Raw genomic sequence first — 14,128 nt, forward strand, 5'->3', positions numbered from 1 at the left:
CCTGTCGCCCCGTCCGTGTTATTCAACCAGGCGATCTTGATAGTAAACAAAGCTGCTACTTTTTTTTTTTTTTTCCACTCCTCTCTGAATTTCGCTGAGTGTAATGCCGACTGCAAACCCAATAATCTGCTCCTTCAAGCACACACAACTGATAGGTTTTCTCTTGTGAATTTGACAGAAAGAAAGGGGATAGTCGCTGGGAAGGAAATAGTGCAAAGAGATTTATAATTTATAAAGAGATTATATTGCTATAATAATTAGCAGTAAATTTTTCCACTAAATTCTCGTAATTATTTTCTAATGAAAGGTGTTGCCTGTCCCTCACCCAGTGATAGGTGTTTTCACGGAAAGAGGACTAATTATTTCCATGTTATGTGCCTATCACTATATATATATATTTACAAATATAAAAAATGCTTCTTTTAATTAACTGCAGTGAATTATTTTAGAAGCTAGTGGTTTATGCTAAAATCCTCACTTTTTTGTTTTGTTTTTCCTTGGATTCTGTTAAAAGTGTCATAACGTGGGTGGTATTTTAAAGGTTACTGGAAAGGGTGGGGATGTGATTAGCTAATAAGGGAGATGAACTTTCTGGCAAAAATAATGAAGACTTTGAAGCAAACAGAATCTGGATGCCTGCAGTAAAATTACATTAGATGTAATGAAATAAAAGTTGGAATTTGGGAGATCTTTGTAAATATAAAAAGGGGGGGGAAGAAGAAGAAGAATCAAACGGATGTAGTTGTCATTTTGGTGACAAGCGTGCCCTGATCCTGGGCATTATGGCTCTGAAATTGAGAATAATTATTCTAATTTGTTTTATTACATTAGCGTGGGTAGGAGGGAAGAAAGGGCGCTTTCTTTTATGGCTTTCTCATTATTCATAGGAGAGCTCCGAAGGGCCAGACTCCTGACTCGAGCGCCGGGGCTTCATGGGAATTTTTGGAAAATGATGTCTGCAATGTTCTGACCTTTGCTGTCCCAGCTGCAGCCCTCCTCCTCTCTGCAGGGATCCCACACTTGACTCCTTAGCAACCTCCTTTGTGCCTCTGATCTCTCTCCATTTGTCTAGTAATAGCCCTTGGCAGGAAGACTTGTTGTTCCTTCAGTGGCTTAAAAAGGCATGGAGCCGTTAATGCCAAGTACTTTTCAAAATCCCTTTCACCCACTCCTTACAGCAAGTCTTCAAAGTCAATCAAATGCTGATGCAGTCATGGCTGTTTTTCAAAGGGTCTTTCTGGTAGCAGAGGGAAAAAACAACAACAAATACAACAAACCAAAAATCAACAGCAGTGACTTCTCTTTCAGAAATGTGCTTTTCAGTCCCTCTGAATTTTACTGGGATTTTTTGGTGCTTTTCTGTCATATTTGGTGGATATTTCTTTGCTTGCTGATGTTGACTCGGATCCATTATGGGCTGTGACAGCAGGCAGGAATTGAATTATCATCCAGGACCACTGTTTTCAAAATCAGTCTTGCAATAACTTGTGTTGATGCTATCCAAGCATGGGCAAAGCGTTGCTGCAAGAGAGGCTTTAAAGTCCTCTGTATCCCTTAGCCGTCTTGCTTCCCTGCAAGCCTGGCGCGGTGGTAGAGCCGGGGTTGGCAGAGCAGGAGCCAGCCTATTTGTAAAGCAGGCGTTCAAGAAGCGTTCAGCATTAATGTGCACCTCAAATAACCTTAGAGGGATTCTGAAGCCTGATTCTTTAACCTGCTATGTTGAGACAGAATTTAGGAGTTGGGAAGATCCCATCATGTTGGCACAGGCTTGAACCTGAGTAAGGCTCGTTGCGGGCTTTGGATTGGTAGTGCAAATGTTCACATTACAAAGCAAAGGTATTTAAAGAGCAGTGTCATCTGATGAGCATAGATTTGTCGTTTGCTGGCTAAGGAAGTGGTGTTCTAGCCCATTAATTCTGTCTCTGGCTGGAAGGAGCAGAAGAGGTTTGAATTATCAGCTGCTAATTTAATGAGAGGTTTGTGTGAACATCAGGCACAGCTGTAGCCTGTAGTCTGCTGCTGTCAGAGTCGTACTAAAAAGTTTCCCAAAAGCCTGCCTTACATCTTTACTGAGCGATGCTTCTAAAAGAAAAGGACAAAATACCTGTTTTTCTTGCGCTTGTGCCGTAGAGCTCGGGCCACGGACCAGCGAGTGCGGGAGCCGGGAGGCTCCGTGCTCCGTGTCCGCACTGTTCGGGCCCAGACCAAGTCTCTGATACCCGTGCGCTCCGGGCCGCGCTCCGCAGGCAGTCAGCTTGCTTGTGCGCGGGATATGTTGTCTTTTCGTGGTTCTGTTGCAGTTTAAAGGAGTCGTACGTCAGCTCCTCCAGATCTCCCAGTGCTTTAAGCACTGGGGTCCAGCTTGCTTTAGTTGTAGCGTGGCTGGTTGGCTCGTTGGCCGTCCTGGGTAGCAGGAGACCTTCTCTCTTGGTGCTGCAGAGCTAATGGGGGCCGTGGACAGTTCCCAGCTCAGGTTATCAAGTGAGCTGAAGTACGATCCAAAGACAGTCTAAAACCAATTGAAGAATATACGGTTCAGGAAGAAGCGTACTGTTTGCTCTGAAAACGTGCTCGCCTTCCGCGCCGTGGCCAGGCGGCTGCACGGTGACAACGCGGGGAGCTCGGCTTTGCTCGGGCGCTGCCGTTGCTTCTCCGAGGGGTTGTACCGTGGTTCGGTCTGCTGAGGTGGTTTCTGGCTGTTTCCACTCTCCAGCCGTGCTGCCCGAGCGGGAGACTGCTGTGCTGGTGTTGCAAACCACACAGGGATAAGGAGTGTGCAAATCCACGTTACAGAGCAGCTCTCGTTGTGTCTGCAAACAGCAAAGCGAGTCTCCTTGAGTCCGTTTCTTACGGAAACTTTGTAAAGCTACTTTCTCTCCTATAGGCATTAATTTGGACGCTAATTACATTGCGTTAGCTAAAGCATCTCAATTACAGCTGTTTTGTTTTTAAAATATATTTGTATGCGTTTGGTTTTTAAAAGATGTTGAAAGCAATTTTTTTGAGAGGTAAAACAGTCACAGGGACAGGACGTTAAAAGGCTGCACGGGTTGGTCAATCTGTTGAGTTGCCAACGAGTAAGAGAGCATTTTTGGTTTTCAGGGAGTGTTTAATATCACAAGATAAATTACAAATCCAGAATTCAGGGTTTCCCTTCTGAGTTTTTCTCTTTTTTTTTTGGCCATGCTTTGTAGTATTAAGACACACAAAAAAGGTCTTTAGATGGACTCTAAATTTATAACTCTGGTCCCCGTACCCCACCCTGCTCCCCAGAGCTGGTATCAATAGAATTTTTGCAGACATGGTTTGAGTCACCAGGCTTTTTCTCAGCTTGCCATGCTATTGGCCTGTCTGTACCATTTTTTTTCAGAATTAATTTTGGGCTGAAAAAGTCTCAAAGAGAGCTTTGTTCCTCTTTGACACTCACTCCGGAAAAAAAAAAAAAAAAAGAGAGAGAGAGAGAGAGAAAGAAAAACCGTGGAAAATCTGACATCTGCATTGTAGAGAAAAATCAATAGATAGGGAGGAATATAATTATCCCCCACTCTTGAAAGAATTTTTGAGATATTTTTTGTAACAGTGACTCATATTGGCTTAGAGCTTGAATGACATTTTAATTATTTAGGCTTTTTTTCATTTTGAATCACCAAAGTACATCAGCCTGAAAGGGGTACAGTTGGGTAGAGTAATCTGCGTACAATAAAAAGGAAGGATTTCGTGTGTCAAAGTTCAGCCACTTTTCTTCTCTGGCGGAGCGACAGTGGTGAAGCCGGGTGATTCAGAGGAGTGCAGAACAGGTTTCCACGCCTGCACGCTCGTCACCCTTGCGTCGCAGTGACAGATGATAGATCATCTTTGGGTCTATGAATCATTTCTCCTGGCATCAAGTAAATAAGGGAAGTTTATCTTCTTTTGAGATGTTTTGATTTCAAGTGCGAAAAAGCTTAATGGTTTTTCTAGGGCGACGCACCAGTGTTTTGTTCTTAAACTAATAGTTGCGCCTGGGCTCAGTCTCCTGGGGAAGCAGGGCTGGGTGCAGCTGCCGGGGCGCCTCTGCGGCGCACACTGCTGAACGGCGAGGTCCTTGGCAAGGACTGCTCCTCCACACTTACTGCAAGTTCCCGCTTCTGCTTCAAGTGGAAGTTTATTTTTTTCTGTTGTGCCCCAGAAGTGAGGAAGGAAGAAGGAATCGTTCTTTGGTCTGTAGATTGTCACCCCTTTTCATGAGAGTGAGGACACTCCACCAGCAGAACATGCCATGAGGATGTGGCGGGCACCGGCCTGCCTTGAAAGAGGTGGGAGAAAGGAAGCTGGTTTGTAAGATGGATGTAGATATGGAAAGTGTTGCGGTACGTGGGCGCCCGCAGACCTGGGGAGCATCCGAGAAAAGAAAATCCCGTAGGAAAGCAAGGGTCGGGTTCTCTTCGTACGTTCATCCTCTTTGTGCATGTGCTGCCCAGCACGCTGCCGTGCAAATTCAGGTTTCAGTACAGGAATATCAAGCAGAGATGTTGCCTCCGGCAGACCGAGCCGGCAGCTCCCCAGTGTCCCTGCCTCGTTCTGCCTTGCACGCCCGTGTTAGGTTTCACGTGCCACCGTGTGCGGTGGCCATGGGTTTGGGATTTTTGCCATGATTTAATCAAACTCGTGAAATGTAGAAATTGAAAGCTGTTGGTAACTTCCCTCTCTCTGGCTTAATTTCCTCCAAAATCCCTGCTGTTGGGTACTCCTTCGAGGGTGGAGAAAGGAAGGGGGCATGTGAGGTTACTTAATCAAGCAGAACTGGAATTGATTCATTGGGAGCAAAGGGTTGACTTGATTTCCACCCCCAAAACCCCCTCGCCATCAGTTGGCAAACTTTTCAAATGTCTGTGGAACGATCTGCTTGATTTGAAAGAGAATTTCAGTCAAAAATAGCTAGTTTTTGGCTCATGTAGTTACTTCTATAAATGAAGTATGCTTAAGAACTTGTTAGCTGACTTGCTAGTGGTACCAAGTCCTGCAGCAGGCAGACAAGAGGATGAGTTTTTTTCAGCATGGATTTTGCCCAGAATTTCCTGGGCACGATTTTTTCTTCAGATCACAGCGTAGATCACTATGGCGATGCCTGTGCATCCACTCAAGCTGCTGCCTGGGGTCATCTTTTAAGGCTGTAGTTCAGCTATCAAATCAAGTGATGGTGTTTGAGCTAAAATAGGATCTTGTTCCATGTACTGTAGCTGAGAAATAAAATGAAAGTACAGCAATGAAGGCACTCCAGTACTTTCCAGACGTCACTTGCAGTGCATCCAGAGAGCAAATCGGGTGCTTTGGAAATGCTGTTTATGCACGATTTTGAACACGTGGGTGCAGATCAGGACTGGTGTGTAGAGCGGTGCATGGGGTGAGGGATGGAATAGTGATTCTGGTGGTGAAAACCAAGCACTTAGTAATAATCATTTAAGGGAAAGAAAAAAAAACCCTAAATGTATAATTTTTCTTTCCCTGTGAAAAATGCTAGTGAATTTAATGCACCTTGACTGAGAGAGCCTGGGTGCCCGGAGGCTGCTGCTCGGAGCAGGGGCCGCCGCTCCCTCCTCGCTGGGGAGGGCCAGCTCAGCCGTGCCCGGGGGAGCAAGCGATGCCGGCGAGAAGGTACCGAGCCCGCAATTCACTCTGGCTGCTAATTCAGTCCAGGGTGAGCGTGCGATGGCTCCCTGCGGGCAGCAGCGCTCGGAGGCTTCTGAGAGGGCAGAACGGCCCGGAGACGGAGTCGGCTGTAAATCAGCGTGACGGAGATGTCGACTTTCCCCCTCTCCGGGCCAAGCTTGCCTGTTGCTCGAGAGAGCTGATTCGTACGATCTGGCTGCCGTGAGCTCAGCTGACGGGATCAAACCGCTGTTTCTGTGCAGGCACCACGTGAGCGGTAGGAATTTAATAATTCTGCTCGGAGCTGGATTCAAAGCAAGGCCGCGGAGGGGAAAGGGCAATTGCTAGTTCACGTAGCCACCTGTTGCCTTCCCTTTAGCTTATATTTAATTTGTATTTCTGAATACCTTTCCCTCGCGATACGCAACGCCTTGAAAGTCCCTTCACCCAGCCCTGATGTACAAACAGGGCCGGCGGGTTGCGTGGTTTCTCCTCGGGGTGTGAGCGTGGCTGTGAGCGTGCACTGGGAAAAGAAGTCAACTTGAAAAGCCTCCTGCCAGCCATGCACACGTGCTCTTTAGCTTTGTCCGATGATTAGAGCCGAGCAGAAAAAGGGAAAAATTGGAAAATATTTCTAAAATACTTTCTGCCTGCTAGTCTCCTGTCTTTGCTGTATTTTAAAATAATGCAGAAATTCAGGTTGTTAACTAATGTTCTACTTGCTCAAAACTGGGGAGAAACTTGCCAACATTAAAAAAAATAATAATTTTGGAATTTAGATAATGAGGAACAAAATAGTGCATGGAACTTTCTATAGCATATCTTTTTCTGGCATAGCTTTTCCAAAGAATGGCATCAACCCTGGACAATATTAGAAGCCTTTCTTATATTCTGCCAAGTTGGAATAATTTAAAAATATGTGCCAATTGAATTCTTATAACAAAAATGATTTGAATTGACAGAGTAAAGCTGAAACTAGTAGAAAATGGTTTTCCCTGCTTTTAAAAAGTACCCATAGAGCTCAATGTTTTATTCTGTGTTTGTGCAGCACCTACCATAACAGATTCCTGTTTCATGATATCAATTCATAGATGCTATCACGGTGCAAATAGCTTAAAAAAAAAAGTATGTAGTACAGAGTCAGGTGCTGTTTCAAATCGCCTTGAATCTTTAGGTTTTCTTTATTTCAGACTTGGGAAATGCAGTCAGTATGTTGTAGATAACCATGAATAACGACGTTACCAGCTGGCACGTAGCCCCCGCTGTGTGTGCAGCCTCTCTGTGCAAGTTTAATAAAAAGCCAGCAAGATGGTTGAGTTGACAAGGAGCTGAAAATGGGGTAGCAGAGGCTTTTGCCTTCTTCCTGGGGTGTTTTACTGTATTCACATCTTCTAGGTGTTTCAAAAGGGCCATAAAAATTGGGATGGTTTAGTGTGTCTAGGAGCAGTCCAGTGCTCAAAGTGAATGACAGTGAGTAAACATTTGCTTGTCATTTTTTATCACCCAGTGCCTGAACTCACTCTGCAGTGAACAAGGGCCAGCAGGAACCTGCCACACGTTGCAGCGGTGGTTTTTCAAGAGTTAACAGTGGCTGGATTTGGGATATATTTGCACCTTTTGGAGCATTAATTAGCACAGAGCTAATTGATCTGTTCTGATGTCACGTGTAAAAATGCAGGGCACCTAAAGATGCAAGAACACTGCCGGGAGAAATTGGGAGGGGCGGAAGGGGACAAGGTTTAGGGTGAATGTCTCAAACTCTGGAAAAGGTGAAGCAAGCTCTGAAATTATTTTTCATATTTGCTTCCTGAGTTTCAGACCTATTCTTTAAAAAGACTAGAAGCTTACAAGAGAAAGAGAGATTCAACCAGCGACTGCTGCGCTGGCGGCACGAGAGCTGCTGCCCCAAGCTCCAGCCAGGAGCCGCACGCTCGGTGCCAGGCAGCTGCTCCCTGCAAGGGAGCAGTTGCACCAGCCCTGAATTTCAACAGCTCCATTAGCCAAAACCCTCAGTGCCCCAAGGCTGTGGATAGACTTACAAGAACTAGCACTGTTGCATCATAAAGGTTTATCCTAACTTTAAATAAACATGTATGGTTTGAGATTACTTTTAGGTTAACGGGATATATGGAGGCAAGAAGGATTTGAGGCTACTGACCTCTCTAAATACCTTTATCTGTTCTTGAACTTCAAAGGTATCAGACAGATCCTTTTCTTCCTCTTTCCTTCCTCCTCCCACTCCCCCAAAGTAATGGAAAAATCCTTTGTTAAAACATTTATAGTGTGGTCTTTCCAATATTCAGGCATTGCCTCCAACACAGCCTCAGTGCGGCAAAGCATCAGGCTTGTTCTTAAATCTACCCCACCTACGTCTAGTTGATGCCTCTGGAACTTGATTTCAATCATATGCTTAGAAGTAAATGTTTTGCTGCGTTAGAGCCTGAGATGGGGCATTGCCTTTTTCTCCTTTTCTTTTACTCGAGCAAAGCTACCGTGAGGAAGCTGCAGGAGGTGTAAGATCCAACTGAAACGCACTGTGGGGAAGGAGCAGTTAGAAATGTCATTTCAGGGTGGTGAGCCCTGCTCTCCAAAGTGCTGCTTATGATCATTTGAATGATTTCATTCCTCTCCTTATTTTCCCCTTGTCTATATTGTTCATCTCTGGAACTCTGATTTAGTATTTGCCCCCAAAATACTCCTTGCAAGATGTTTGCAACCTATGTCCAAATGAGAGAAGGGCCTTCCAGTTCTGATTCAGTCTAATGTTGCTGTCCTATGGACATGTCCCACGGCTGCTTCTCCTTCTGGTCCCTTGCACGTCCTCTTCACATCCTTAAAGAGGATGATCTGGATACACCAGAGATGCACTCAGCCTCTGCTTGTATGAGAGCAGGGGATGGGGATTTTTCCCTGTGCTTTGATCTGTGCTATGGCAGCATAATCTGCTGCAGCTGTGGAGTCTAGGCCAGCTCAATATACACAGAGAAATCTTGAAAATGGATTGAGAATTGTTAGCAGACTGAGAGAAATCCAGTGAATGTGAAATTCCAGCAGATGTAAAGATCAACGTTTCTTCCCTTCCCCCGTCTGTCCTCCTATTCCTATGCACAGTAGGACCCAAGTCCTCCTCTCAATCCACTTTTCTCCTCATACTTCCTTGGATGCTGCCAGTTGGAACAATTAATCTGTGTGTTAATATATAGGGCATAAACACATCTGCATTCAGGCATTTTCAGCCACCAATGTCTGAAATTCATGTGGTTCTCTCTAATATACCTTGCACACAGTCTGCAGCTGCTACGTGAGGCCATACATTCATAGCTAGCCCTTCCTCACTGCCGCCACATCCATCCTTGTGATGTGCTTAGCAGTGCCTTTGCTGTGGCCATGCACCCATGATGGCAAACGCCAGCTGGCTTCTTGCTTGCAACCAGTCACATAGCAAGGAGATGCTCTGCTGCACCTTCTGGTGGTCCCAAGCCGAAAGGCGCAGCCGGAAGGGCCAAGTGGAGGTTTTCTCTGCATTTGCTAGTGCTGGGTTCTCACACTGGCTGGTCTCTCCGTTCTGAAGCTGCAAGATCTGCCTCTTTCCTCTGATTTGTCTGCTATGTGTTTGCTAAGGAAAAAAAAAAGTGTGGCCAAGAGGAGATGGTCTTCTCAGGGTAGCGTGCTGCCCAGTACTGGGGAGGATTGTGTCTCTTTGAGTGAAGGTCTGCTACCGCCCCAGAAGGGAAACTCTGCCACCTCTGGAGAAGACAGTGGAGGAGTGACTTCCACAGATGGAGAAAATACATGGCAGGTATATTAACACGTCTTGGTATATTAACGCAACGTGCTTTGCATCTGACCGCTGGCTCTAGGTGACAGCTTGTGGCATTTTGATGCGTTGTTGCAAAGCAGAAGAGCCCCTCAGAAAGAGGCTCAGCCTCGTTGCTGCCGCCGTTCAGTTTGGCCAGTTCTGGGACAGGCGAGAGTCCGTGAAAGCGGAGGAATGTTGCAGGCTCTCACGCTGTGCTGGAGTGGTGTCTGCCACGCGCGCTTCAGACGGAAGAGGCTACCTCAGGTACCTTAAACGACCTGCCTCCACTAGGCTGGAGTTTCCTAACGCTGCTCTTTGATAGCCCCTGGGCAATAGTATGATAAAATTGGCTGCAGCCCCCAGGGTTCATGGTTTAGTCTCACTACATCACTTGGTGTAGAGAGAGAGAGAGAGAGAGAGAGAGAGAGAGAGAGAAACGAAACCCAGTCCCTATAGGCATTGTCTCGTTTAGTGTCACATGCTTATATAATAATTTGTCAGTTTATATGCATAGAAAGAAATATACAACTTGTCCTCTGAATTCTTCCTCTGTTTAAGAGGAGACTTGGATCCGGGGGTGCTTGCAGAGGCTCTGCCAGTCGTGGCTCCTGCAGTCCTTCGGTGGCTAGGTCCTGCCCACCCCATAGGCTCAAGTGGGGTGCAACTCTACTGCAACATCCCTTCTACCACGGAGGATGCAAAACTAACGTCCCCTTTTGAATGCGTCAGTCGTCATAAAACCAGTTCCCGTGTAATTTGATTTGCATCCTTAGTTGATACAAGTTGAGCTATTTGAATTGGAAGGCAAAAACCCATTACATTCCCTTTGCAAAAGGCCTCCATTTCTGTTTCTTTTTTTTTTTCTTTCTTTCTTTTTTTTTTTTTTTTTTTGCATGTATTTACTGGGCTGGGGTAGCAGCCCAAGGGATAGGACAGATGTGTTGTGCAGGTTGTTACCTGAGACGGGTTGGAGACTGCATGGCACAACTGCAGGCTGCCAAGGGCCAGCCTGCGCCGGCTGCCCGCGCCCGGGGATGGTCTCAGAGAAGCTGCGCGAGTGCGTAGGAGAAGCGTCTAGCGCTCACCTTTGCATGACTTGAGGTGCAGGGCCGCAGGGGCCATGGAGGCCACGTTGCGGGGCCTGTCTGCACGGCACTCGTTTTCGTTTCACAGCCCTTCTCAGAGGAGATGAAACTATAAAGCACATCAAATTTTCAAGCGTTTTGTGCATTTCCTGGCCCGACTTAATCTAAAAACTGGAGAACTCGCATGGCAGTGTGGGTGTGGAAGGGGACCATGAAGCACCGGCAGTGCAAAGAAGACATGAAACTCCCCTTAATTATGAGAGTGGGAGTTTTCTATACTGAAAAACAGATTTGATTTTAAGAGCTTTAAGTGACTTTTCTATTTGAAAGCTTTATAGTAAACAAAATGTGATTAACTCACTTAATGACTCATTGCAGGAGAGCTTCTGATGGTTCATATGGTGTGTTCTTGTCATGTTCTTGTTTTAATTACCCTTCCTGAATAAGAGAGCTTGATAACAGCTTGGACAAGGTAGGAGGGAAGGTCATCAAGATAGTTGTCCTTTTTTAATATTGCAGCATTCTTGCACGGAGCCGTTCTTGACGTCCGTTCTGCCAGTGACAGGGCTGTCAGCTGTGGCGCATCCCGCGAGATGCTATCAACGGAGCCTGTAATCGTAGAGAAGGATCCAGGGGCAGAGCGAAACATGGGTGATTTTAGGGGGGGGAAGATGACAAGGAACCTGGCTCATCCCTTTCTCCCCACCGCTCCTGGCCCCTCCGGCAGCAGTGTACGGAAAAGGTGGCGGGTCTGTTTTATAAGAGTGAATTGCAGTGGTCACCTTCATCCGGGCCGGCTATGCCAGCGCCTGCTGTTTTCCCATCCCACTGCCTTTAATGGGACACCTCTTTGCAGCCCTCATGCTTCATCTGTCCCCTTTGGACCGATTCTGCTTGGGTTTGGTGGCAGTGAAGTTTTCCCTTTCATTTTTTTGGGATGACCCTGAGATGCAGCCCTGTGCCAGGGTGTTTCTAGATTTGAATTTCTGGCGTGAGGCCATCGTGGATGCACCTGGCGTCGCCCCCGGCCGTTCCCACTGGAACTGGGGTAGAAAGAGGCATTTGTTCACCTATCAAAATTGAGATTCAAGGGTGACTGGAGAAATATTCTGGTTTTACTTAATTTTTTTTTTTTTTTTTTTTTTTTTTTTTTTTACTAATTACTTGCTCTCTGTTACTGTTAAGTGAGGCTTCAGTGTTTATCTGTATGGTAAGTGTGCAGGAGGTCTGAAGGTGGACCTGCCTTCCTGAGGCTGCTGGGTGGCTTCTCACATAGAAGAGCTCAGACTTTGTGTAACTTTCCAAAAGATTTATGGATCTGGAGGCCAGAAGGGCCGAACATGGGCAGTGTCGATTTTTACTGTTCCCTTTTTCCCATGTTGTGCAGAACCAAGGCAGGTGCTGGGCAGAAGTCTTTGCATTATTGATACCTCTTTATTAAGCACTTCTGCAAAATAATTAATTATTATTCGTTGCTGTATCTTCTAGTTCTTTCTCAATGATCACTGTAACATTCATTTGCTCTCTTGCATCGATAGTATTTGCCACTGTTTTTGTCTGTGAGTTGTGGGTTTTCCTGCTGTTGATATTTTATACTAAGAGATTGTACTATATAGTGTTTTCTTGGTTGGTCACAAAACTGTATTCCTAAGAGTGACCTTGCAGATGGTGGGTCTCTCATCTTGCCATAGGAGATGCCCTGTGAATATGCTGGGCTTTTACTGCCTTTAGTGTACTAGGTTCTTCAGGTTCATTCTTGGCTAAAAATTACAGATGTAAATTGGCTGGACTTACTGATTTTGAAAATGTTTAATAGTTTCTGTTTACTGTCCTCTTCAGCTAACATTGGAATGAAAAATATTTTGTTTTCATATGAGTGGAAAAAAGAGGAAAAATGATTTGGAACAGCAGATGGGCAAAATCTGCTTTAACTTAGCAAGGTGCCTGATAACAGATATAATTTAAGGCTGTAAATAGCCCTACTGAAGGCTAGTGAGGTCACCCATATTCACAAAGACATACATGTCTAAACATCATCTGGTGTAAGGCTTAGATCCACAAAGGTATATTGGTGCCTATTTCTCGTTAAGTTATGTGCTAAATAAGCTCATAACCATTTTTGTGGATCTTTGTTTGTGTAAGTCTGTACTGGGTTAGGCCCAAGGTCCAGTTAACTTATTATCTCATCTCAAGTAGCAGCCATTAGCAGATGTTTAGGAAAGACTATAAAACATAAAATGATCTTCTCGTGGCAGATCCTCTCAGCTCCTGGCAGTCAAGGGATTCGGGACTTTCCAAGGGAGAGGCAGTGTTCAGAAGTTACCCTCAAGCATGTCCTCTGAGAATTTAATTCCTTTGAACCCATTTGTACTTTTGGCTTCCCCAAAGTAAATTATTTGCTCTGTGGAAAAGTGCATCCTTTTGTTTGTTTCTAAACCAGCTACTTGATGCTTTCATCAGGTTGCCCTTGCATCTTGCATTAGGAGAAATGGTGAGTAATCATTCAAAATTGACCACCTACATATTAGTCACGAGTTCCTAGAGCTCTGCTCTCTCCTCTCCTTTGCAGTTTACCTCTCACTAGAAGAAGGTTTTTTTTGTGGATATTTATTGATGAGCTCTGAACATTTGCTGAAGGTCTTTAACTCCCTGGAATCCATAATTTCCTTGAACCCCCCAAACCTGCTAAATAATGCTGTAAGTGAAGAGTTTTAGGCAATGTGGATAAAACTGATAGGGTAAGATACGTCCTAGTGCTGTGATCTCCCTTGAGTTCCCAGATTTAGGCACTGAAAGATCTCGGGTCTCTTCTGGAAATCATCTCCTACTGCAAATGTGAAAGGCTTCAGGATGCTCCCAGTGCAGGCAGCAATGGATCCTTAAGGAAACTCCATATCTTTTTTCTACTAAAGAGAGCAGAAACATTATAATTAGGGGCAGTGTCAGAAGGTAGGCAAATATCCCCTAATTGTATGCAGATGATAGAGCTAGTCTCAACCTTTTGACTAGTGAAGCTTTCCTCAATTTGGGATATTGTGATCCTAATCAGAGACCTTTAGCCATACATCAAAGGCGTCACGCTGAACCTGCATACCTTGGGGCTGGCACGGCTTGATTGCACGGCTTCCTGCTAACAGACTCATCTCTGGCCAGGTGTCTTTCCTGCTGTGGACGACTGATTCCTTTTTAGTCTTCATCACTGAGGCAAAGAAATTTAATCCCAATATTGCTGCCAGCCCTGGAATGGACTCACTGATTTGGAAATTTTACCCTCTTGTTGCCTTGAAATATCAATGCAGAGCAACCTCTGATACCTGCTTATTTCATTGCCAACCTCTAACCTAAGGTAGAGCAGACCTGTCATTAGTGTATTCATCTGTGTTTAAATCTGTCAGCTTCCTTCCCCTTCTCCTCTTTTGTTTCTCTAATTACTTTGATTGCATCTCTGTATCCAGCTCAGTGCTTGGGCTGAGCTGGGAAGGCTGCGTGGTTTGTCTTCCTCAGCTGCAGCAGCATCAACCTTTTTCTGAGATGCAGAGGCGGCTCTGCAAGTAGGAGAGTTTTGGGTCTGGGTTTTGAAATTTCACGTGCAGCTGCTTTTAGGTTTGGAGGTAAC

General features: G+C 45.3%; 1 protein-coding gene across 2 annotated transcripts in view; it reads left to right on the forward strand.

The window, feature by feature from the left end:
- The window catches only part of LMF1 (lipase maturation factor 1), a 247,098-nt gene that overhangs the window by 70,248 nt on the left and 162,722 nt on the right, over positions 1-14,128 (forward strand). The gene's annotated exons all lie outside the window — the stretch shown is intronic.

The sequence above is a fragment of the Rhea pennata genome, chromosome 15 (assembly GCF_028389875.1).
Source record: "Rhea pennata isolate bPtePen1 chromosome 15, bPtePen1.pri, whole genome shotgun sequence".
In the NCBI taxonomy this organism is placed as follows: domain Eukaryota; kingdom Metazoa; phylum Chordata; class Aves; order Rheiformes; family Rheidae; genus Rhea; species Rhea pennata.